Source organism: Pan troglodytes, chromosome 13, assembly GCF_028858775.2.
Source record: "Pan troglodytes isolate AG18354 chromosome 13, NHGRI_mPanTro3-v2.0_pri, whole genome shotgun sequence".
NCBI lineage: Eukaryota > Metazoa > Chordata > Mammalia > Primates > Hominidae > Pan > Pan troglodytes.
The window spans coordinates 139573071-139594617 of record NC_072411.2 but is presented as its reverse complement, the minus strand read 5'-3'; the positions used below and the strand labels follow the sequence as shown (position 1 = coordinate 139594617).

Here is a 21547-nt window from a genome sequence, read left to right as displayed (position 1 = left end):
CCCAGGGTGAGGAGGGAGGAGTGGTCAGCGTGGGGTGGGGACCTAGGGGCCTAAGTCCTCCCTACTGAAACTCCCAACTCATCCCTGTGCTTTCAGCCTCAGCTCAGTCTTGGAAAATAACGGGAGCCCCCAGTTCCTGAGCGATCTGTTATCACTGCAGATCGGATTTCCAGTTTACACGTTCCTCAGGGCTTCCTGCCAGGTGGAAGTGAGGGCGCCCTCTTCTGGCGTCTCCAGCATCCTCCCGGCCCGTCTCGGCCGGCCCCTTAGCTCCGGTTCTCCGCGGGTCTGCAATGAGATCCTCGAGGTCCACGCCTGCTTCATTTTGGCGTCACCTCCACTTCCTAGGGCAGGGCTTCCCCACACAATAGCCCCTCAGTGCACATTTGTTGAATAAGTGAAGGAATGAAGGAGTTGAGATGACTTTGAAGCTAAAATGAGTAGACATCTGACTTTGTGCCTAAGAGAAAATTCTTCCTAAGGCTAAGATTGTTAAATAAAGGAACTGGTCCACCCATCCTTTACACATGGAAATTTATATTTCAAACCGAAAAAGGCCAAATTGGCACTTTGGTGTCGTTCTATAATTATAAAACCAAACATCTCCTTGCTAAAATGTTTGAATTCCAATCAACTGCAAAAAGTTTCTTGGATCTTTTCACATTTGGGCTTGACATCCTTAAAATTAATCAGCTGAGCATGGTTTATAGCTCACAAAAATCTAGGGAAAATGTTATTTATTTTTTTTTTTTTGAGGCGGAGTCTTGCTCTGTCACCCAGGCTGGAGTGCAGTGGTGTGATCTCGGCTCACTGCAACCTCCGCCTCCCGGGTTGAAGTGATTCTCCTGCCTCAGCCCTCCTGAGTAGCTGGGATTACAGGCACTCGCCACCACGCCCTGACTAATTTTTTTTTGTATTTTTAGTAGAGACGGGGTTTCACCACATTGGTCAGGCTGGTCTCGAACTCCTGACCTCATGATCTGCCCACCTCGGCCTCCCAAAGTGCTGGTATTACAGACGTGAGCCACCGCGCCCGGCCAGGAAAATGCTATATTTTTAACTGGGCAATTTTACACTGATTTTTCCTAGAGCCAGCTAAAAGCTGGCACATTCTCTTTAATGCAATCTTCTCATCCTCCCCAAATGTCCAGGTTCACATGTCCCCCCAAAATTAATCATTCAAGATGAATATAAAATTGTTTGTTAGACTTTCTTCACAAGAATATTTATTTTCATAAGGTGTTTCCCATACACTCAAAGACTCCCTTTAGGACCCCCAGTCCTCGCCCATATCTCCCTGGGTTGATGCTTTAGGACACATACTCGACATCTACTTTATATTTCAGGCTTTTGTGTTACTCAGAAACAAAGACTTCCCTTCCTGCCTGTTTCACTTATTTATTTATTTTTTTGAGACTGAGTTTTGCTCTTTTTGCCCAGGCTGCAGTGCAATGGCACGATCTCGGCTCACTGTAACCTCCACCTCCCGGGTTCAAGTGATTCTCCTGCCTCAGACTCCTGAGTAGCTGGGATTACAGGTGCCTGCCCCGACACCCAGCAAATTTTTGTATTTTTAGCAGAGACAGAGTTTCACCATGTTGGCTAGGCTGGTCTTGAACTCCTGACCTCAGGTGAGGTCCACCCATCTCGGCCTCCCAATCCTGCCTGTTTTGATGAGAAAAGTTTTTAAGAAAAGTCAAGGAAAATCAAGAATAGCTACACTTTTACCACAGCAGAAGAAATCATGGAATTACAGTGGGAATTAGTGTAATGGCTTGACTGATCTGCTAGTCCAGGACTTATTTCAGAAATGTGTCTTCTTCAAACAGATTGTATTAGTGCACCAGGCAGGACTTCTTTGGTTGTAAGTGTTGGGAACTTAACTTGAACTAGTATAGAAAGGATGTCTGAAATCAGAGAGCCGATTGCATTCTCTTTCTCTCCTCTCCACTTCTCTCTGCTTTGATCTCCCTGACTGGCTTCCTCCAAATGGTAGCAAATATGGAAGCTCCTGGTATTATCAGAGAGGGCTCAAGACTGGCTGGCTCTAAGATGTAAGCAGGCAGACCTGGGGATGAGCTTACCAACTCTGGATCACCTGGTAGAGGAGATGCTAGAAGGTTCTTCTGGAAGATAGCAGCTCTCATTTGAACCCCTGGTCAAAGTAGGGGATGGGCATTCCTGAAATAAGAGAAATGTTGGTCTAGACACATGACCCAACAGCTTTCTGTGCATGGCTGGCACTACGTTTTCCTTCATAGCCTGGTGTGTTTTAGTAGCATAAAGTGAAGTGCTATTTGGTTTTAGACTCTCGAAAATCGCAGAAACAGCATCATTTGTGCAGTAGAATAGAGTAGGAAAAATTCACACCAACATGTCCATATGAAGTGTTTAGGGAATGGGGAGGGGCAGCTGGTCCATCCTTCTTCCTGAGCCCGGGTCTCAGTGGGACTGAATCTAGAGGTGGGAGCTTTGAAATGTGCAAATTGGGGCAGGGATAGAAGTTGAGGCTAGAAATGAGGCAGAGACGAATATGGCTGATGCAGCCCAGATCCCTGAGGGGTTATTGCTGGATGATTCTGGACATTATTGAGCACAGCTACCACTCACTCTGCAGAAGAGAAAACCGAGTGGCAGGAAGCTTAGTTGACGTGCCCAAAACCTGTGGTGAGTTAGTAGCAAAGAAGGCACTAGGGCCTCATTCCCAGAGATCCGCTCAACTTTCCACTCTGACACTCGAGGAGGCTTAAAACAGGCACAGGGATGGAATGAGAAACCCCAGCTGCCCTCTGGCTGTGGGGTCAGTGGAAGCCTCAAGTCCTCTTCCTTGATTGGGCTTCTAATCCTTCTTGTCTTGAAACAGGCCTAGTTGCCTCAGTGGAGCATTTTACTTTAAGCTGATTTTGGAATCTCACATACCTCCTCTTCAATAAGAGGAAACTCCAGCCTCACTGCAACAAGCAAATCTATTAACATGATTGCAGATCCATCACTGGGAGCTGGTTGGGAGGGTGAGAAGAGTGGACTTGAGCTGGCCCTCCAGGAATATCTCCCAGGATATCCCAGCATAAACCCTCTGGTCTATTCTGGGAGGCAGGGAAACAGGAGCCTGTACTGGAGAGACTGAACTTAGGAACACACTGCACAGCCGCAATCCAGGGTTTACAGGACAAAGATCGAGGCACCCTTCAGCAACTGTCTGGATGCTGGGATGCGGGGTGTGGCAGATGCTGCTGCTGTGGCTGCAACTTCCCTTTGAGTCCTGGAGACTGTGATGGAACTCGGATGCTTAGTCTGTTACACAGTCTGCCACTGCCTCTTAACATTCAGGGAGCTGGAGTCTTCATATTGGCTTCTCTATGACTGTGTGTATGTTCAAGTTCCTTCTAGCAGAGCCTGAGACAGGGTGTTGTGCAAGCGATTACTGAGGGAGAGCTCCCAGGGGAAACCTAGAAGGAAGGCAGGAAGAAGGATGAGGGCAGGAGAAGAAGCCAGGCAAAGAGTGGGTTCTGAGAAGTCAGGCTGGTCCCATGGCAGGTGTTCTGCAGTGAGAATCCTCTTGCCAAGTTTTTCTGGCCCAGAGGCAATGGACTGGAGTGTCACATCCCACATCAGACATCACTGGCTGTGGGCCACCCCAAGGGAGATGGGCTATAACCCTGTACTAGTTATCAACTGCTGTGTAACAAATTGTCACAAACTAGCAATTTACGACAACATGCATTTAGTATCTTGGGTCAGGAGTTCAGGCTTGGCTTCACTGGGTCCTCTGCTGGGGTCTCAGAGGCTGAAACCTCCGTTTGGGAGACTACATTTCTTTCTGAAACACGGAGTCTTTTCAAAGCTCACGTAGATGTTGGCAGAAGTCAGGCCCTTGTGGTTGTCGAGTTGGGGTTCCTGCTTCCTTGCTTGTTAGGAGCTGCTCTCAGCTCCCAGAGGCCCCCACATTTCCTTGCCATGGGCCCTCACAGGATGGCGGCTTACTTTGTCAAGGCCAGTGTCTTAGTCCATTTGGATGGTTGTAACAAAATGTCTTAAACTTGGTGGCTTAAACAACAAAAATTGATTTCTCATGTTTGGGAGTTTGAGAAGCCCAAGATCAAAGTGCCCGCAGATTCAGTGTCTGGAGAGGTCCTGCTTCCTAACTCATGCACTGCACCTTCCCTCTGTGTCCTCACATGGTGAGAGGATGGAGCAGTCTCTCCATATCCTCTTTTATAAGGCACTGATCCCATTCATCAAGGCTTCTCCTCTACGACCCAATAACCTCCCAAAGGCCCCATCTCCCAATACCATCACTTTGGGGGTTAGAATTTCAACATATGGATTTTTGGGGGACATGACATCCAGACCCCAGCAGCCAGCAAGATAATCTCTCCCTGCCGTTTCCTAAGACAGAGTCTTCTGTGATCCCTGGGTGACTTCCCACGACCCAACTGTAACCTAATCCAGGAAGGGACACCATTCATTTTTGTCGTGTTCAAAGGCTGGAATCAGGGCTCAGCTTCCATTTGCACTCAAGGGGGGTGGATTACACAAGGGCTTGACTCCTGGGGGTCATCTTGGAATTCCACCCACCTCACACACCCCAATGTGTCCAGAAGAGACAGTTCCCAGCATCCATGAACAGTCCTCCAGGAAAGGGCGTGGGTGTGAACCACTAACATTTGACTCTCATCTGAGGGGAGTCTTGCAGAAGCACCCATGGGACCTTCCATGCTGTCCTTGCCCACAGGAGAAAGGGCAGCCAAAGTCTCAGAAAATCACCATCCCTCAGGCCACCTTCCAATCCCATAGCCGTGTATCTGGATGGGGAGGCCCCATCCCCATCAGGGCCACAGCTACAAGGGAGCTTGGAAAATGGAGTTCTGAACTTGCTAACTTGTGTAGTTAAGGACAAGATAAGGGAAGAAAATGGGAAGAGGTGCCAAGAGCCAGTTCAAGCCTGCAGTGAAGGGGAAACAGAATTGAGATATTCCGTGACTTATGAGGTGAACTGAGAGATTCAGTGACTTATGAGGTCCCACCGATGGCCGGGCCTAGATCCAGGACTCAGGACGTTTAGGGCAGCTCAAACTTTTGAGGTTGTTTTCCTCCTGGGATCAGGTAGCAGAGAGGAACTGGAAATGCAAGTGGGAATCCACATAGTGGTGATTAAGGAAGAAAGCTGCCATAAAACCCAAATTCTCTCTTGTTAGCACAAGGGAGGTTTACCATGAGTTTCTGGAAGTTTCTAGAGCCATGGGCAGTGCTGAAGAGGATCTGGATCATCAATGAGTAGGTGCAGCTAAATATTAAAGATTATGGTTTCCTACTGAATGGGAGCTTTTATTTCTTTAAATCATGTTCTAAATGATTTCTTGCCCTTGCTATTTAAATATAGCCATCCATTGGTATCCATGGGGGATTGATTCCAGGAACCTCCATGGATACCCAAATCCACAGAGGCCCCAATCCCTGAAGGAAGGTGGTGTAGTATTTGCACATAACCTATGCACATCCTTCTGTGTACTTCAAGCCATCTCTAGATTACTTATAATACCTAATACAGTGTAAATGCCATGTAAACAGTTGTTATACTGTGTCATTTAGAGAATGATGACAAGGAAAAACATCTGTACATGTTCAGTATATATGCAATCATCTACTTTAAAAAGCATTTTTGAACCACAGTTGGTTAAATCCATGGATACAGAACCCATGGATACGAGGTCGACTGTAATAGAAACTTTCAATACCAAGGAATGCATCTGCCTAGCGATTTTGCGAAAAAGAGTGTATTTGTATTTGAAAGAAACCGTGGAGTGGAAACACCTAAAACGTGCTTGTTCAGTTAACCTCAGTTTGCTGAGCTGCTTGGAGCATGGGGTTGTAATCAAAGGTTGTCTTCTTTGCAGCAGACAATGTTCTGGGAGAAATAGTCCTCCTTAGTGCTGAAGTTGCAGACTCTAACCAAGGGGGTGGCAGCAAGTATCCCCGGTCTCTGTAGGGGCTTGAGTCCATGCCTGCACTGTGCAGAGAGGATGAGGGCAGAGAATTGGATGCCGCTGGAGGGGCGTGTTGTCCTTCTACATGTCATGCAGGCAGCGCGGTTCTATACTCGGAGCCTCTGCTCAGCGTGTCTTCACCTAAGAACCCCATAATTCAGGTTCCATCCTTGTTCCCTACTCCAGTGCTCTGCAAGTGAGCCCTTTGGTTTAGAGATGGGTTGGGCTTCTTTATGGGAGAGGAAGGGAGCCCTGGAGCTGCAGAGGGGAGCAGGCATTCTCTCTGGGGTGCTGTCTCCTTTCTTCCCTAAATTGGAGGGAGATAATCCATGGAAAGGAGTTAATGATTTCTTTGCTCTTCAAACTTGGTTTGGAAGGATCTCTCAGTCAAAAAGAACCTTTCGGATGTCTCTTGATATTTCACATTAATGGACTTTTCATAAGGACCACATGATGGGAGAGCAGTGAGAAGTTTGGGGATGGCCAAAGCTGGGTTGTCATCTGAGCTCTGCTACTAACCCAGACTGGACAATGACGATGTCACTTACTCTCTCGGAACTTCTTTTCTTTTCTTTTCTTTTTTTCTTTTTTCTCTTCTCTTCTCTTCTCTTCTCTTCTTTTCTTTTCTTTTCATTTCTTTTCTTTCTTTCCTTTTTCTCTTTTTTGGAGTCTCACTCTGTTGCCCAGGCTAGAGTGCAGTGGCGCCATCTCGGCTCACTGCAACCTCTGCCTCCTGGGTTCAAGCGATTGTCCTGCCTCAGCCTCCCAAATAGCTGGGACTACAAGCGCCTGCCACCATGCCTGGCTAATTTTTATATTTTTAGTAGAGATGGGGTTTCACCATGTTGGCCAGGCTGGTCTCCAACTCCTGACCTTGTGATCTGCCTGCCTTAGCCTCCCGAAGTGCTGAGATTACAGGCATAAGCCACCGTGCCCAGCCTGTTTCTTTCATCTGTAAAATGGGACCACAATTTCACCTAATAAAAGAAGACATCTTTCTATTTAAAAGGGCTTAGGGTGTTGATGTTTGTGATAAAGGAGAGAATGTATATTGAAGTGTTTTGAAATGTGCAAAGCTTTCTAGAAACAGAAGTTCTTACTCAAGTATTTTCCCGAAGCTTTGGCAAGATAACCATTTTTATTACCCCGTCTGTGCCTAGAATGGGCCTATAAGCGCCACAATCAGAACCATTAGATATAGAAATTAAAAGAAATGTAGCCTCCTTTTTTTGCCGGTGAACAGAGCTTTGGTTAACAGAAAACCAAGGCGATTTTAATTGCTGGTTTTTCTATTTGAAGGGGGAAGTTATTAGTAGAAGTCTCAATTCAGAAACTTCAAGAAGAAATGGGAGGGTGTGGTGAGGGTAAGGGGGGGACTGCATTTCCTGTTTTCCTTTCAGATGGTGTTGGAAAACATTGCAGGAAAACCATGGATACCCACGAAGAAATTCCAAAATTTATTCTTTTTGACGCCAAGGGCCCAGCCCAAAAGGTGACGAGTAGGAGTGGTCAATTTTTTTTTTTTTTAAGAGTTGGGGCTTGCAGGAGTCCAGCTAAACACTTGTAGGGTGAAGACAGAATTCAGAGGGTGACATCAGCCTGAGCGGGGGCCAGAAGAAACAGAGTGGAGGAGTCTGGTTTCATTTACAGTTTTGGGTCAGTTCTGCAGTGAGGAGGGGGAGAGGAGGGGTCGGGGAGGGAGGAGGAGGAGGAGGAGGAGGAGCTGGAGGAAGCCCTGACTGGTATCCCTGGCCCCAGTCCAGTTTGGAGCTCAGTCTTCCACCAAAGGCCGTTCAGTTCTCCTGGGCTCCAGCCTCCTGCAAGGACTGCAAGAGTTTTCCTCCGCAGCTCTGAGTCTCCACTTTTTTGGTGGAGAAAGGCTGCAAAAAGAAAAAGAGACGCAGTGAGTGGGAAAAGTATGCATCCTATTCAAACCTAATTGAATCGAGGAGCCCAGGGACACACGCCTTCAGGTTTGCTCAGGGGTAAGTGTGATTTCTCTTCTGTTTTTCCAGGTTTGGGGCTAGAAGGAAATGCTCTTAACCTGAAGTGATCCTTTCTAGGTAGCGTTAGTGGCTCTTACGCTCATGCTGATCGCCAGTTTTCTGTACATGCTTTAGGTCTCTGGAAGATTCTGCTGATTTTTCTTTCTCACTTTATGGCAATGGGATTTCCTTAAATTGGTTAAGGTCATGATTGCCTAAGAGCGTGAGCACTTTTCCACCGCGTGTCTGTGGCTGCTACACGCGCCCTGTGCATTCCGGGCGGCAGCGTGTTTCGGCCCATGATTTATTTAAGTTACTGCCGCCTTCTAAAACCCATTCGGGATCCGCTTTGTTTGCAGAAGCGTCTTTGCTGAGGACTAGAATAGCTCCCTGCCGGGCGGCTCCGCTGGGAGATGTTCTCTGAGCTCTCTGGGTGGTGACACTAGGTCAGGGTGCAACAACCTGCATGGGTTTTCTGCCCAGGGCCGCCCATGGGAAGGTGCTGGTGGAGCACATTTGCTGCTTTCACGAGATTGGAGTAACTCTGGTGCTCAGGATCAGGGCCAAGTAAAGGGTCGCTCAGTCATTGCCGTCAAGCTTTCGTCTTTCCAGGAACCTGAAGTCTCTATTGGAGACTTTGTCCCTTGGGGTTGCTTAAAGGAGTTGCAGGGGTCAGAGGAGAAGAAGGAATTGGGCATTTGGGCAGCATGCTGAGTGTCTAAGGCAGGGCCCCTGGGGCTGCAGGGCCAGCCCATGCTGCACGGAGGTGAGGCCAGTGCCAAGCTGGGAGGCCCCGAGGGCTGTTCTCTGACCCGGAGGATGCAGGGTGGGGCTCGGGTCCTCTCTTGCTGAGGATGGACACGTTCACTGACAGTGGCCAGCCTGTTTGGGGAACCTGTTTCAAGGGGCCTACTATGTTAGATAATGAACGGGTATTGAAGTGTGGGTGGGGTCGCTGGGAGGGACTAGGGAGTGGTTAAAGAAAAATCTGCTTCCACAGGAAGCCCCAGGAGCCAGTTTCGAGGCCGGTGCAGACCCCAGGAGCAAACCCCTCTGAGCACAGGGGAGTCTGCTGTGCTGGATGAGGAGGCAGGGCTGTGGCCCCGGCTGACCGGCTTCTCTCCCCACATACAGCTCACCCCGATGAGGACCACAGGGTGCTAGAGCTGCAGGGTGCTCAGAGCTCACGGGGATGGTGGATGCTCAACCTGGGATCCCCCAGCTCCCCAGGGTCCCATTCTTAATGCTGTAAAAAACAACCGAAATGGCTTTAAAATCGAAGTTACATTGCTCCTAAGCAAAACTATATTGAAAACTGAGTGGGTGGCCGTTGATGACATTACTGGGACTTCTGAGGTTTTTGTTGGGCTAAAGATAATGGAAGAGATTTTTGATCAGAAGCCACTGATGCAGTAGTTTCCTGGTTTTCAAAATGAGCAACCAGGGGCTCTGAGATGCGGAATTCCTTGCCCAGGCCAGGGAGCGAGTGCCTGAGATGGCAGTGAAATCCTTCCCCATTGAAGGAGAGCAGACAAGCCAGTGACGGAGGATCCCAAATAACTCACATCTCGTTGGGAAAACTGCTTTGGGCTCACTAAGACTCTACCAATGAACCGAGGAAGAAGGGAGGTGGACCGTGGGGCGGGGGCATCGGTTCCGTGACCAGAATACCGGGGCTGGCCGCCCTGCTCAGGCCACCTCCTGGGGGTGGAGGGCACTGAAGGAGGGGACCTGTATGCTCTTCTTTCTGAAGTGGGCTTGTAGCTGAGGATGAAAGCCTGGGGTGGGGAGGCGTGGCTTTTACAAAGATCAGGATCTAGGAACAGCTGCCTGTCTGGACTTCTTTGTTTAGGGGGTTTCTTGCTACCCAGAGGTTTAGTTCTCTCCTTTCCTCACTCATGGTCGAGAGAAGCCAGGAAGCAGACACTGAGTGGAGCAGAGGGCTTGGGAAGGAATTCCATGTCGGGGTGAAGTGAGGCTGTCCTGGCTTTTCCTATCCAGGCATTGGAGGGTGTGGCTACAGCACCTTTCTGGGAGGTGGCTGGGGAAGCCTCTAGAATGTTAGCCCTTGGCCCCGCTCTTCCCCTGCTTGGCAGGGAGCGTGTTCCACCCCACTATGGTTGTGGCCCACAGGTGAGGGGACGTGTGGCAAATGTCCAAACCTGGGGTCTGAATGATATTTTTGATACGAGGTAGGCACCTTTCTGAAAAATTGTCTTTACTTCACGCTTCATTTTATTTCTAAAGCATTCAGGACTCAGCAAATTGCACTGACTTTATCATCAGTGCGTTTTGTGATTTCCTATCCTAGAACTTAATACGTCCCCGATGAGAAAGTAGGAAGAAGCTCCTCTCTTCAGTCGATTGTTGATTTGTGGTTCCAATGAGGCTGCTCATCCTGACCTTAGTTTCAGGAACGGAACCCATAGACTTGGATGCCTAAAGCCAGCTTGAAACAAGACCGCCTTCTTTGGAAGCTTTGGAAGCTGGCAGTGGCTTTTTGCCAGCGAGGTTTCATTTGTTTCCTTGCTCAGAGTGTTTAGACAACTGGATCAAGCGTAGTCTTCACCAGCGGTTGATATCACCTCCCACTTATATGTGAAATTCCATGTTTAGGACTTAAAATTCACCGGCAAGTCGTGAATACTATTGCGTGACACTTCCTTGCAGGCGCAGTAACAGCTGTAGCAAAAATTTTTATTTGAAAGTTCAGTTTTGTCACTGCTCTTTTTGGAAGAAGCTGAAAATCTGCTGTCTCTTGGGGGAAGGATTGCAGGCGGTTTCCATCTGACAGGGATGTTGTGTACCAGGCAGCTTTTCCACCCTGACTTACGGGAGCAAACTTTTCACGGTGTCCTGGCTGCAGCAAGCAGGCAGTAAAAAACACATCGCTGCTACATAAATAGCTGACGATTTGAGGAGGGACCTGACATTTAAAGAAAATCCTATTAGCTCTAGCTAAGGAAATGAAAGCCGCAAACCCTCCAAATTTTAAAGTGGGGGAGCTTTAAAGTTTCCTACTAATTCAGACAGCCATGAACTAGACAAGAATGGTTATCTTCATTCTCCCGTTTCTAGATACAGCTTCTCTGTTTCCACTGTAAAACTTCAGTGGAATTCAGTGTAAAAATTCAGTGCAAAGAAAGGACAATCCTATTCTTTAAATAAAACATGTTGCTTGCCCCCTCTAATGTGTGGTCATGAATGTCTTATTTCCAGGGAGTATTCCGCAGGTCCTGATTTTGCAGAGATATTCCCTTCAACAATTCACTTTGTTAATTTTGAAAAATATAATTTTTAATACATTCTGGTCTTATAGTCCATTTTGGGAAAGAGATGAAATTTTGAGGGCTGGGCACTGTGGCTCATCTCTGTAATCCCAGCACTTTGGGAGGCTGAGGTGGGCGGATCGCTTGAGCCCAGGAGTTTGAGACAAGCCTGGGCAACATAGGGAGACCTTGTCTCTACAAAAGCGTTTTAAAAAATTAACCAGGCATGGTGGCATGTGCCTGTAATCTCAGCTACGAGGCCGAGTTGGGAGGATCACTTGAGCCTGGGAGGTTGAGGCTGCAGTGAGCCGTGACTATGCCACTGCACTTCAGCGCCTGGGCGACAGAACCAGACCCTGTTTCAGAAAAAAAAAAAAAAAAAAAAAAAAGAAAAGAAATTTTGAGTTAGCACGTTCATCCTGGTCTGTTTTTGAAAAGGCAGTTTGGTTTTCTTTCCTCTAGAGGGAGGTGTATCTCTGCGAGCTTCAGAAAAATCTCTGAAGTGGTGCCTGGAGTCTCCCAGGGTGGAGTTTCAGGGTTTGCAGTAACTCAGTGATGACCATCTCAGCAGAGCTTGCGGGCAGTTTTAGGACTGATATTTCAATACATGATTGTCATTATTATATTTATTGTGGCTGTTCATAATAACGGAAGTGTACATACGTTAGAGCTTTGTTTTTCTTCTCTGCTCAGGTGTAAGTGTATTGAGATGAAATTGTGCCATCAAAGGAGGCATCTTTGTTCCCAAACAATTGCATTACAAGGGTATTCAGCAAATAAGACATTTTATAGGAAGCATTTTACCCATATCTAATTACAGAGGTTTAAATGAACAGTCGGGTGCTTGAGAACCAAAGTAAGTTTGCATATTCATGCCATTGCGTATCCCTGTAGAATTACCGGATTTTAGAACTGTAAGGGTGTTCGTGACATGTCCTTTGATACTTTCCCCTAATAATGGACAATGGGTTTTAACATACTTTTAAAAATTCACACAAGCTATAATTATGAATGTCTCGTCTTGAATATTTATTAATACAAATATATATTACTGACTCTCAGATTTATGTCTGTTCGCTTGAGATAACCAGCATTAAGACTCTGAGGGAGAGAATTCTAGCTCAGAGCAAAACAAACAAACAAACAAACAAAAAAACAAAAACCTAACCCTTTGGTTGGTCTTTGTGTTCTCATGTTTACTTAAGTTTAACAAGACCTATTGTGCATCATGGCCTTGAGCGCTGAGGTTCAGGGAGGGGATATATCCCTAATGCTAAATGACGAGTTGATGGGTCCAGCACACCAACATGGCACATGTATACATATGTAACAAACCTGCATGTTGTGCACATGTACCCTAAAACTTAAAGTATAATAATAATAAAATAATAAAAAAAGAGAATACATTCTTGGGGAATATAAAAAAATGACTAAGACATAGCCCCCTCTCTTCTGGTTGGCAAACATATAATTTCTGTTTGGCTAATTGAAATATCAAAAAAACTACTACCTTGGTGGATGGTTTCTCCACGCCCTTTATGCTTCAGATGAAGAAAGAGAGCTCAGAGAGGCATGCCCAGTGACAGGGCCACAGAGCTAGTAGCAGAATTGTCTGATGTTTCCAATATGCAGACATCTTGGAATCTGGACATTTCAAGGGGGACAAGCCTTTAAGAGTGTATTTTAGGGTGCCATGTGGAGAAAGGTACTCTTCCCATTCCCAGTCTTCCTTGGAGTAGCCTCTTTTAAGTTGATTCAGCAGAGGAGTAACTGTTGCTTAAAAAAATCTGGAAAGAAAAAGGAGAGAAGCAAAAAACAAATACGAAAAGTTCTGCCAAACCCTCTCCCAAAGGCAAATTGTTAGTCTTGTAGGGGTCTGGCTGCATTCAGCATAGTATGATCCTACTGTTCTCCTGAAGTTTAAACTCATGAAATACAGAGAAACATTTGAGAATTGCAAGTGGCCAGGGAAAAGTACAATGGGAAATGTTTCTGTAAAACCCCCTGTGTGTGCTATACATTAGATTTTCAGGAACCCAGAGCATCAGGAATTGGTCACTGGAAGGAAGAGCTCATGGCTCGGTTTAATTTCAAAATTAAAAATTGAACAGCAGCTGGAGTTGACTCAGATCTCAAGGGAAACCATTCCAGGAAACTGGTTTTTCACTTCTGGAATCTTCATTAGTTGATTCAGCAGCCCAGGGCCGGTACCCAGAGTTAGCGCCAACTCAGCTAAACCCACAGCCGGCCCGGCGGTGCACCCGGGTGCTCTGTTTCTAACTGGGGCTGCAGAAAACCCATCATTCATCAGAGCCCAGGGCAACAGATGGAAGAGAGCAGTCGCAGGACTATGGCCTGTTCGAGCAACAGGCAAGGAGCCTTCTTTTACACAAAAGGGAGGCTGGGAGAGATTGGCCGACCATTGCTGACAGAGGCAGTAAGGAAGTAGAATTTCCCAGGTTACTGCAATAAATCCAGCATGGATGATATTTTATCAGATGTTCCAACTTGATTTTTGAAAAGGTTTCTGTTTTCAAGAATAATTTTATCTTCTCTACCTGATTATGAATTAGACTAGAAAACAAAATATCTAACTTTTCTCTTTACAAAGAGAGCACCTTTCAGCCACTTTAATCATCTACAATGGAACACCACAGTTTTGGAAAGGTCAGTAGCACCCTAGTTCATTGCCAAGAAGGAAAAGACAGGAATAAGTGCCAAGCTCCAATTTGGATCCAGCAGTGTCACGTGGCAAGGAGTTGGAATGGAGTGGGCATTTGTGCAATATTTCTTGAAGCATTTTCTAATGTACCTTTCTTCTTTAATGTTGAAATGGAACTAGTCTCTGCCTGATGTTTATAATTAGCAGTATAAGTGCAGACAAAATCTTGTCTGGCTGCTGTATATTTCAGAATGTGGAATGTGTTTTACATTTGCATGGTGGCGTCTAGCTTTTCAAATCACACCAGATATGGAACTTTCTGCCTCATGGTTATTATCTGCAATGCTAGGAATATGTTTTAAAGTAATTTTTTCAAATATCTGGGTAATTAATCTGGAGTTTCTTAATTGCCTTTGTAATGGGAAGAAGACCCACCTCTGAGGAGCTTGGCCTAAGCCTGGCTGCAGGTCGGCATGTTCTTACAGGTGTTCTCATTAACAGAGGGAGGGCATTGCTAGGGGATGTCCAGGCCCTATCTTTCTGCATTGCTTTGTTATAATCCACAAGTTGCAGAACAGGTGTTGCTTTGTTAGATTTTACCAGGAAGAGTTGAAGATCTCGAATCCGCTACTCCATATCTAACAAGGACCCCCGTAAGTGACAAAGGACCCCAGTAGGTGACAAAGGAGGTCTAGTTACCCTGCCTGACGAGAAGAGTTTTAAAATGTTGCTATCACAGGATACACATTCAGTTTGAGTCAAACAGATTATTGTTCTAGAGTATTTTCATAGAATAGAAATTCAAAGGCCAGGTGTAGTGGCTCATGCCTATAATCCCAGCACATTGGGAGGCCAGGGCAGGAGGATCCCTTGAGCCCAAGAGTTTGAGACCAGCCTGGGCAATATAGTGAGATATTGTCTCTACCAAAATTCAAAAAAAATTAGCCAGGCGTGGTGGCGCACACCTGTAGTCCTAGCTACTTGGGAGGCTGAGGTGGGAGGATTGCTTGATCTCAGGAAGTTGAGGCTGCAGTAAGCTCTGATCATGCCACTGCATTCCAACCTGGACAACAGAGCTATACTCTGTCTCAAAAAAAAAAAAAAAAAAAAAGGGAAAAAAGAAAAAAAGAAATGTGAAATCCAAGTTGTTAAATAAACAGTAAAAAAACAAAATTTGCTATATTTCTTTGGAGGTTTCTTGGAGCTCTTCCAAAACATTTACTTTTGAGGATTCTCCTTTGGGTCTTTCAAACACCAAGAGCATATTAAATTCCACTCTCCTCCTACCCTAATTGCAGGACTTAATAAATCCTTTCTTAGCTTCCTCCCTGAGGAAAAGAACGGGGACTCCTTTCCCAGGATTCATGCAAAAAGAGAGAGAAAGAGTGAGAAAAAGAGAAAAAATGGGGCGCTCCTTCTCGCAGTCTAGGAACGGGCGTGGTAAAGGCAAGGGCGGATGAGTGCCTCAAATTTACTGAAATTTGACTTTCTCTTTCACAGTCAGTGTGCACGGCTCTCCCACTGTGGGCTTTGACTATTTCTACTGCTCCCATTTTAAACAGGACAATTAGGAACTAACAGAAGTCCCGGAACTTGATAGGAGGGACAGGCTGATTTTAAAAAGCAGTGCTTGGAGAAAACCAAATAAATGCCTTCAAAATGGAAGCTCTGGATTTATTTCAGTCTTTGTTTTCAAACTATTTCCTTGTGTGCATGCGTGTGTGTCTCTTTCTTAAAAAAGATTTCCAGACATGGAAAATGAAAAAGGTTTTGAGTAGGCTAAATGAAAACTAATTTACAGAATTGCAAAATAGCTTGGGAAATCATATTCATTGGAATATGATTGAATATGATATCAGGTTGAAGGGCCATGTAGGGCAATCTTTGTAATGAAAGGTATCCTTTTAAATTTCAAAGGGATAGAAACTAAACGGAAAAAGGCACCTCAAATCCTTTTTAGAATGAGGCAGAGTAAACAAAAAGATGAATAATCCTAAACAGAAAGATGAGAATGAAAATGTGATGAATGTCTCTTATTGAATCTGTTGCCTTTAGGACACAGAATCTAGGATGAAGGAACAGACCCCTTCCAGTCCAAGGATCTCAAGCAGCCAATTCTGAGTCTTTTTTTCATATTTGAAAGAATGATAGTAGACAGCCGACTTCCATTGACATAGAATCTGTGGTGTGTCACCACCAAGGAAGTCTATTTTTTCCCCAAAAGGCATGGGGAGTTTCCTTGAGATCTGGGCCAAATCTGGCACAGCCTCTAGGGTTTCCCGGGGTTCTTCCCATGAGCTTTGGAAATGCTAACTTGGGTTAGGGTTCTGGTTCTATCTTGTTTTTATCTATGTAGCTTTGAACAATCACTTTGCCTTGCTGGGGTTTCAATTTCTCAGCTATAAAATGGAGGGAAATCAGCCATCGGGTGGTTGGGAGGAGGGCGTGAAATCCCACCCACAAGACAGAAGCCCAGGAAACGTTACCAGCACTCTCCTCTCTCCTTCCTCCGGGAGGGTGGTGTCGGGGAATGAGCTCGGATGGCTGCCTCATTCCCCCTTGTTGAAGAGGGCGGGTGGTCATCTGGGGAGATGGTGTTTGACATCTTTTAATAATCTAAATGAAAAAGTTCTCCAAAATTTGCTGCCAGGGAATTTCGTTTTTTTATAAATGGAGACTCGAGGACATGACAAACAATAGAAGAGAGTTAATTGCAAACGAAAATATCAGCAAATATTCAACAGCTGGGCTAGGAGCCCACGAGCCACAAGACCTGCTTCCCGCATGATGGCAGGAAAGTGTGTGGGGCCAAAGGCGTTTTTCCCACCTGGGAATTCAGCTCAGTCAAACCATATGGGTTCTGAATCATCAGTGGAGCCTGGATAACGCATTGTCCTACAGGCATTATCTCCCGTCCTTTTCAGAGCTGGAAGGGCTCCTTTCCTTTTCTTCCCTCGCCTCCTCTTCCCTCAATATCTGGATATATTCTGGATAAAATAATTCCTGTGCACAGTGTATTTATCCCATTACTTTGTGTTCCAATGGGAAGTATCTCCACTGAGGGGGCTACTCCTCCAAAGATTCACATCTTGAAAATAAAAATCTTTACATATGATTTTCAATGAACTTAAAGTTCATTTTACTCAGAATGGTTGAAGTAACTGAGTGATGTCTTAGACTTCCCGGATTTTATTTTGTAACTATTTAGATTGTATTGAGCACTCTGGAAGATGAGAAATGTAATTTTGGAATTGCTCCAGAGTGAGCCCACTCAATGCTTTATATGTGACAGAATCAGTGGATTCAAAGGCTTTCACTGTGTGAGGTATGGGAATGATTAAGAAAACCATTAGCAAAACCTGCTCAAGGCATAATTCACTTGTGCTCTTTGTCAGTGCTCCCTGCACAGGTGTCTGCAGCTCTTCCCATCCCAGACTCAACAGTGAGGAGACAGCTCTCATCTTATCACGTCCTATTTTTTCCACCTGGATTACAAAGCCGAATGCTTTACAAAGAGCCTCTATAATACTCTTGTGTTCTCATTCACAAACAAAAATACCACTTAAAATCATGCCTCTTGAACATGGATTAAACATTTAAAGTAATCAAACTGGATCTTCCAGAAGATTTGCATTAAAATTTTTAATTGAAGCAGTGATGCTTAAACTTTTGGGGGGTGAGGAGTGGCACAACTGCCTTTTAGAATCACATACAAACATGGACCCTTATCTCCAGAAAAACCCTCATCCATAGATGCAATTTTGCACTCAACTGTGGGAGGATCATAGACTCTTTGAATCTGTTGATCCCATATTAAAACATTGATCTGGACCAATTACAATAATACAGGTTGTTTTGGAAAGAACAGGCCATTTTCTTGGAAAGAATCTAGCAGGAAGCTTACCTTTGCTAAAAAAAATTGACGCTCAAGCTTGATAGAAAGAATCAAGAATAGCACATATAAAATGTATTTTTATATTATTCTGAAGTATATATCATTATTTAATTGAGGTCATACAAAAAGTTAGATATTGTAATTGCTTTTTTTTTTTTATTTGAAGAAACACTCAGGAATGGGTCTAACAGACTGTAGGGAAGAAAGATAGAGCTTGGTGGAAAAGTCTGGAAGATTCCCAGGGTTGCATGGGCTTTAGGGATTCCTAGAGAGTGAAGGGGCAAAGTTGGGACTGTGGCACGGTGGGGGTAGGGTCAACCTAAGTGGAGGGAGGAGAACAGGCAGTCTAGCCTGTCGGGGGTCCCTGAGCCCTGCTGTGCTGCGACCGGGCTAAAGCTTGGGAGCATTGTCAAACCACAGCACAAGCACTGGAGACTGCTCTTCTACATCGTATTAACATATATCCATGTCCAAAAGGCAGTGACCATGGCAAGGCAAAAAAATCGGGCTGAGCTTTTGCAATACTGCCGCTATCACCACTCATTGCTGTCACTTTGTTGCAGAAAAAAATCTGTTCTGTTGATAACTGGCCTCCTGAGCATCATTAGAACAGCATTCCTTTCTCACTGTTGATGCATTTCCAAGAGACTGCTGTATTGACAGGTGGTTCTATTTTAGCTGCTGAGATCATGGCTTCAAGTTCTCAGAATCTGAATCACAGGGTACATTTGTTTCATCACAGGTGGTACTTTTTGTTGACTTTCTTTGGAAATCCAAAGCCACATGGGTCCTGGTGTTCATTCCCTTGTTTATGGCTTCATCTGTCTCCATTTCACCAATTTTTGGCGGGTCAGGCCCAGGGCCCACACTGTGTTCCGTCTTCCTCATAGCTGGGCCACGAGATTTGGACTCCAGCTTCTCCCTCTGGGCCTGACCTCAGGCAGGGGGAATTTCACGGCAAATCCACGGGACTGAGCTTCAGGTTTCCTTTGCACCCACTTAGCTCCTGTCCTTGACTGGCAGCCTCAATAACTCTCTGTGGCTCTCCCTGTACCTTTGCTAAGTGGTCCATCTGGACACTAGTCTGCTGCTCCATTCATGGCAAAGTTACATCACTCATCAGCCGGACAGACTCTCCTCTGCTATCAATCTTCAGATGGCAAGGCTGAGAACATTAGATCATCCTCATCCCTGATTTCATTAGCTGTATGGGGAAAATGGAATTCCTGTGCTACACAACAGACAACCATAAAGACTTGCAGAGCCCATGGGGGCACCTGTGGAGAGAGGAAGGTTAAGATAGAGATACGAAAGCTCAGGCCTTGGGTGGAGCCGATTCCAAAGCTCAGAGGATACTAGTCAAGGCAGAAGCCATGTTTGCACCAGGTCTGAATGTTCATATTAGATTCTTTCCCACTTTCATGAGACTCTGATCTTCTTTGCCAAAGCCTAACATTTTGCATGACATATACTCTTTTCTTATTTCTTTCCAAATCTTATTTAGAAGTAAGGGCAAACATTGTGTTATTTGAATACAGCGGCATGTAGACACACTTTAGGATGTTTAGTTGTACTGTTTTCTCCTAGTAGCTCTTAAACTCTATCACACCTCAAAAAAGAGATGCTGCACTTACATCATTCCTGTTAAATTGATGGCTACATTTTAGGGGTAGTTACCCATGCTTTTAAAACCTGGCAAATGATATTTCCTGTCCTCATTTCTATTTTAATTGTGGTAAAAACCATATAACATAAAACATACTATCTTGACTATATTCAAGTGTACAGTACAGCAGTGTTAACTATACGCACCTTGTGCTACAACAAATATCTATAACTTTTTGATCTTGCAAAACAGAAGCTCTATACCTATGGGACAGTAACTACAACTGCCCGCCTCCTGACAGCCCATGGCCAACACCATTCTAAGTTCTTTTTCTAAGACTTTGACTACTTTAAATACCTTCACATAAATGGAATTATAAAGTAATGTATTTGTCTTTTAGTAACTGGCTTATTTCACTTAGCATAATATCCTCAAGATTCATCCATGTTGTAGTAGATAAAAGGATTTCATTCTTTTATAAAGCTGAATAATATTCCTTGTATGTGGCATGTATAAGACTTAGTATAATACAGTAGGCCGTGCACAGTGGCTCACGCCTGTAATCCCAGCACTTAGGAAGGCTAAGGTGGAAGGATCTCTTGAGCCCAGGAGTTCAAGACCAGCCTGGGCAACATGGCAAAACCCTGTCTCTACTAAAAATACAAAGCTTAGCTGGGTGGGGTGGTGTGTGCCTGCAGTCCCATTTACTCAGGAGGCTGAGAAGGAAGGATTTCTTGGGCCTGGGAGGTTGAGGCTGCAGTGAGCTGTGATCGTGACACTGCACTCCAGTCTGGGTGACAGAGTGAGACCCTGTCTCAAAAAAAAAAAAAATTACAGTGTAAGTGGTGTAATAACAGTGCAAAGTCCTAGGAGAACTGTAGGAATAGCAGTTAATGAATTTAACAAATATTTATTATACACCTACAATGATACAGACAGGCATTTTGCCATACTCTGTGCTCAGAGTGTGGCTGAGCTTCACAGTCCTGGAAGACTCTTTGTTTGTGATAAAGCAGCCTTGGAAATCTATAATCAATTTCATAATTGCAAAAAATTCCATTGTGTGTGTATATATACATATATATACTTAACCAAGGAAGAAAAAAACCTGTGCACTAAAAACTATAAAACACTGTTGAAATGAATTAATTTCTTTATTCATCTCATCTATTGATGGACTTTTAAGTTGTTTCCACCTTTTGGATATTACAAATAATGCTGAAATGAACATGGGTGTGCAAATATATCTTTGAGATCCTGTTTTCACTTCTTTTGGATATACCCAAAAGTGGGATAGATGAATTATATGATAATTCTGTTTTCAGTTTTTTGAGGAACATTCATACGATGGAGGCTAGCCTTTCCCCACTGTGTAGCTTTGTTGAAGCTCAAAGATCATATACATGAGGTTTTATTTCTGGGCTCTCTATTCTGTTCCATTGGTTCATATGCCTGTCTTTAAGTCAGCATCATATTGATTTCATTACGCCATTTTGTAATATGTTTTGAAATTATAAGTGTGAGGTCTCAAGCTTTGCTATTTTCCACCCCTTCATTCTGTTAATGTGGTGTATCACATTGATTGGTTTTCATACGTTGAAACATCCTTGCATTCTAGAAATAAGTTCCACTTGGTTAGAGTGTATAATCCTTTTAATGTGCTGTTGATTTGGTCAGCTAGTATTGTGTTGAGAATTTTTGCATCAGTGTTCATCAGGGATATTGGTCTGTATTTTTCTTTTCAATATTGGCCTTATAAAAATGAGTTTGGGGGTGTTCCTTCGTCTTTAATTTTTTTGAGAAAAGTTTGAGAAGGATTAGTGTTAATTCTTCCTTAAGTGTTTGGAAGAATTTTCCAGGAGAGACATCTGGTCCTGGGTTTTTTTTTTTTTTTTTTTTTTATGGAAGGTTTTTGATTACTGATTCAACCCCATACTAATTTTAAGTCTGTTCAGAATTTTTTTTTATTGCTTCATGATTCAGTCTTGGTGGATTGTATATTTCAAGCAAATATCTATTTTTTTTCTAGGTTATCCAGTTTCTTGGTGTGTTATTTTCCTCACTTCTTTCAGATCTCATGGAGTCTTGTCAGTCTTTCCAAAGTCTTGTATAAACAATTTCACGTGCCTGATTTGCTCTCATT

General features: G+C 44.5%; 1 protein-coding gene across 1 annotated transcript in view; it reads left to right on the top strand.

Moving 5' to 3' along the window:
- The first annotated feature begins 7633 nt into the window (after positions 1-7633).
- Positions 7634-21547, top strand: part of COL6A3 (collagen type VI alpha 3 chain) — a 90178-nt gene continuing 76264 nt past the window's right edge. The window contains exon 1 of the mRNA XM_001153544.7: positions 7634-7972. The gene's annotated coding sequence lies outside the window, so the exon portion shown is untranslated. The remainder of the gene's footprint in view (positions 7973-21547) is intronic.